The sequence below is a fragment of the Miniopterus schreibersii genome (genome assembly GCF_964146895.1).
Source record: "Miniopterus schreibersii genome assembly, chromosome: 17".
In the NCBI taxonomy this organism is placed as follows: domain Eukaryota; kingdom Metazoa; phylum Chordata; class Mammalia; order Chiroptera; family Miniopteridae; genus Miniopterus; species Miniopterus schreibersii.
This window is the reverse complement of record NC_138117.1, coordinates 43,931,978-43,936,840: the sequence shown is the minus strand read 5'-3', so window position 1 is coordinate 43,936,840 and position 4,863 is coordinate 43,931,978. Positions and strand designations below refer to the sequence as shown.

The 4,863-nt window shown below is 41.3% G+C and overlaps 1 long non-coding RNA gene across 1 annotated transcript; it reads left to right on the top strand.

Annotated features, from left to right (window-relative positions):
* On the top strand, positions 1 to 2,115 carry LOC308547072. The gene is made up of 2 exons (XR_013997439.1): positions 1 to 125; positions 1,683 to 2,115. It is a non-coding gene; the product is annotated as an uncharacterized lncRNA (long non-coding RNA).
* Positions 2,116 to 4,863: the final 2,748 nt, after the last annotated feature.

Below are 4,863 nucleotides of genomic sequence, written 5' to 3'. Positions count from 1 at the left end.
TAAAGTGGTAAAGAGGAGAGGGGACTGGAAATATACGGCATGGCTTGTGACAATCAAGGACGTTGTCGTAGAACAGCGTGTGCAGATCTTAATCACACCAGTTTCCGGGCAGCTGGGTCACCCAGGTAAGCAAGGGCTGAACAGCAAGAGGAGAAGTGGGCTTTTTTATCTCTCCTCCCCAGTAACGACCCCTTGTTTATTGTGATTTATTTCCTACTTCTGAGTTGACTTTCCCTGGAAAGGAGACTGCTTAACGTGCAAAGCTTTGCCAAAGAATAGGGTGCATGTAAGATGCTGAGTTCTGGGCTGCACTCACACCAAGGTCTGCTATTGTAGAGCCAAGACTGATAGCTTTATTTATAGAAAGCAAATTATGGATATATTTTTTAAAAGATTGTCATTTGATATATACACATATATACAACTCACGTGGGGTTAACTAATTATCCCCATTTTGTGGTTTTCAGTGGAAGCACTGAGCAATTTATTGACCCTTATTTCTGCCTGTGCTTGTATGCATGCATTTTTGAACCAGTAATAGAGCAGCCTCATATCATTCTAGATGATACTGGGCTTTAGATATAGACCCAGTGTTACAATCAAATCTATTGATAGCATCCATCCACAGTTCTTTCGGAATTCCAGGGAAATGATATAATGACCTGATATTTTTCTACAAGAATATTTTCAGACACCACATAGCATATTACTGATTAAATGCTTTTATCTTTCAAAACAAATTAATTAAAAATACACCTAATATTTGGTTTAGGAGTCACTTTCCTCAAACCCTGAAAATTAGCTCTAGAATTTCTATAAGCATTTGTAACCCTTCTTTCACATACAGTTTACATAGACAAATAGTCTGGGTTAGATTTGTGTGTGTTTTTTCCCGAACTATATTCTGGTAAATACCTATGCAAAGAGCTTTAAAAAGTAGAAACTGTTAAAGGAATGTGATTTTGCTCACTCAGACATAAGTGTTTATTGAGTTGCAAAATTTTATTTTAGATCAGCGCATCCCCAATGTGTATCATGTAACACTAGTTCCAAGGGCCACTGCGTGGTGTTTTGTGGGGGTGGCAATAGAGGTTGGTGATCAAAAATGTTAAATACCGAGTAAGAAAAGTTTGGCAGATTGCAGGCCTCCTTGGGAGACTTTACTGAACTTTGCAGTTCTTCAAAGGGGGATCGGTGTGGCATCCCCTACATTTGGAGCTCCTTTCTGGCGGAGCATCTTGGGAAGCTGGTGTTAAAAGAAAAAGAAAAAAAAGAATAAGGGAAAAAACTTTGGAAGGCACAGTTTTAGAACATTGATTTTTTTTCTTCTGGTTTCCTATTTCAAAATGCTGAAGAGTGTCAAGTCCCAGGCTAACTATTGTAGGAAAGTTTTGATGCATTTGTAAATTATACTGCACTCTTTCAGTATATATTTTCAAAATCACTGGAATGTTGTTATACAATAGAATCATACTTGTGATTGTATATAGCATATTAAAATACATATATTAATGCCAATAGTTTAATTCAACAATATGTAGTCTAAGGTGACAGCGCTTTTGGCAGGCCAAGTCTCGGTTACCTACGCCCTCGTGTGGTGGGAAGATCCGCTCCCGGGGCAGTGGCAGGGTCCCGATCCAGTACTCATTTAGGGGCGAGGGCATGTTTGTGTTTTCCCACAGGATGCCCAGGCGGCGCGGTGGCTCCCGGAGAGGCTGATGCGGTTCGCGGGGAACCAGGCGACTGACCGACGGGATGCAGCTAGATGCAGACTTAGATTTGTTGGTATTGCACCAACCTGCGTTTGTAATGCTTCTGGTTAAGATGCAAGGACGCTGGTGTACTAATGAAGGACGTGAAGTGTTGCAAGAGTTAAACGAACTGTTGGAGAGACCTAGAAGATTCCTGGGACTGTTGATAGCCGGTATTGCTGCTTTAGTTTCTATTATTGCTACTGCTGTTATTGCTGTTATTGCTCTTACTCAAGAAATACATACAGCGAGTTTTGTTAATGGGTTAGCAAAAAATGTATCTAATGCTTTGGGAGCTCAAGAAAGAATTGATAAGAAGTTAGAGGATAAGTTGAATGCCTTAGAAGAAGCTGTGTTACTTATAGGAGATCAAATTCAAAGTGTGAAGGTTAGACTGTCACTGCAATGTCATGCTCAGTTTCAATGGATTTGTGTTACTAAGAAATAATATAATCACTCTGAATGGGGGTGGGATAAGGTTAAAAACCATCTTATGAGGATATGGAATCAAGATAATGTATCTATTGATGTTGTCTGCTTACATGCTGATATAAATGCTATGGAATCTGCTCCTCCTTTAGATACCTCACCTGCTGACTTAGCTAAAGAACAGTTTGACAAGTTTTCTAATATTATCTCTAGACATAGTTTATCTTCATTATTCTATTCTGGTGTTATGTTGTTGCATTTAGTGTTAATATTCCTATGTTTATTCCCAGTCTATGTCTGAGTAGAAATACAAAACATCTCAGAGCTGCAGATAGGAGTCCACTGGCTCAAATTAAAAAGTAAAGAAGGGGGAGATGTTGGGAGCCGGTGACGTGTCTGGACGTGGTCCACGCCACCTGAGGGTCTGGAGTCAGGGACTCGACCCTCCCCACAATCACCCTTGATATTGAGAGCCTGCTATGTGTCTGGACATGGTCCACGTAGCCTGAGGCTCTGGAGCCAAGGACTCAATCCTCCCCAAAAGTTCCCATTAGAAGCCGAGATAAAGATAGTTACCAAGGTCTGAGCTCCTGCAGGTGGCAGAGTGTTTACTCTGAAAGAGCATTCATATGGCCTTGTAGGAATGTGGGGAGGGGTGCTATTCAGCAAAATCAACAGTGCCTGTATATATTGAGCTGGAAAAATAAACTCGGGGCTGGCAGCTGGCAGCAGTCACGAGCTGCAGCCCTCCCGATCCCATCTTTTTTGTGTCTGTCTTTTCTTTATCCTCACCCCTTCCTCAGGACCATTCGACTCTGCCGGCGGGCTCCGGCAGATCGGCTGCTTCCTGCACGCCCCCGACTGGGGATTGAGATCACAACTCGGGCATGTGCCCTGACCAGGAATCGAACCGCGGTGTCCTGGATCCGAGGTCGACGCTCAACCACTGAGCCACGCTGGCCGGGCTGTTCCATGCTTCTATGTCTCTGGATGTATTTTGTTCATCAGTTTATTTTGTTCATTATATTCCACATATGAGTGAGATCATGTGATATTTGTCTTTCTCTGCCTGGGTTATTTGCTTAGCATAATACTCTCCAGTTCCCTCCATACTGTCCCAAAGGATAAGAGATCCATCTTTTTTTTTTTTTTTTAATATATCTTTATTGATTTCAGAGAGAGGAAAGGAGAGGGAGAGAGAGATAGAAACATCAATGATGAGAGAGTCATTGATCGAGCCCGCAACCTGGGCATGTGCCCTGACCAGGAATCGAACCCCGATCGGCTGGATCCTAGGTCGAACGCTCAACCACTGAGCCACGCCCTGCCGGGCGATCCATCTTTTTTTTTTTTATAGCTGTGTAGTATTCCATGGTGTGAATGTCCCACAGCTTTTTATCCACTCATCTACTGATGGGCACTTGGGCTGTTCCCAGATATTGGCTATTGTAAATTGCGCTGCTATGAACATAGGGGTGCATATATTCTTTCTGATTAGTAATTTGGGTTTCTTAGGATATATTCCTAGAAGTGGGATCACTGGGTCAAATGGCAGTTCCATATTTAATTTTTTGAGGAGCCTCCGTACTGTTTTTTGTAGTGTCTGCACCAGTCTGCATTCCCCCCAGCAGTGCACCAGGTTCCCCTTTCCCCACACCCTTGCCAGCACATGGCGTTCTTTGATTTGTTGATGGTGGACATTCTGACAGGTGTGAGGTAATATCTCATTGTGGTTTTAATTTGCATTTCTCTGATGATTAGTGACATTGAGCATTTTCTCATATGTCTCTTGGCATCTGCATGTCCTCTTTGGAGAAATGTCTATTCAGGTCCTTTGTGCATTTTTTAATTGGATTGTTTGTCTTCCTTTTGTTAAGTTGTATGAGTTCCTTATATATTTTGGATATTAACCCTTTATCAGGTGTGTCATTGGCAAATATGTTCTCCCATACAGTGGGCTCCCTTTTCATTCTGTTGATGGTTCCTTTTGCTGTGCAGGAGCTTTTTATATTGATGCTCCCATTTGTTTATTTTCTGCTTTGTTTCTCTTGCCCTAGGAGATGTATCGTCAAACATATTGCTACAAGGGATGTCTGAGATTTTGCTGCCTTGTTTTCTTCTAGGATTTTTATGGTGTCACGTCTTACATTTAAGCCTTTTATTCATTTTGAGTTTATTTTTGTGTCTGGTGAAAGTTGGTGGTCTAGTTTCATTTTTTTGCATGTATCTATCCAATTTTCCCAGCACCACTTATTTAAGAGACTGTCTTTACTCCATTGTATGCTCTTGTCTCCTTTGTCAAATATTAATTGAGGGTAATGGCCTGGGTCGATTTCTGGGGTCTCTCTTCTATTTCACTGATCTATACGTCTGTCCTTGTGCCAGTACCAGGCTGTTTTGATTATAGTGGCTTTGTAGTATAGCTTGATATCTGATATTGTGATCCCTCCAACTTTGTTCTTCTTTCTCAAGATTGCTGAAGCTATTCTGGGTCTTTTTTTGTTCCATATAAATTTTTGAAGTGTTTGTTCTAGATCTGTGAAATGTGCTGTTGCTACTTTAATAGGGATTGCATTGAATTTATAGATCACTTTGGGTAGTATGGACATTTTAATTATGTTAATTCTTCCAATCCATGAACACAGCATATTCTTCCACTTCTTTATATCTTCCTCTATCTCTT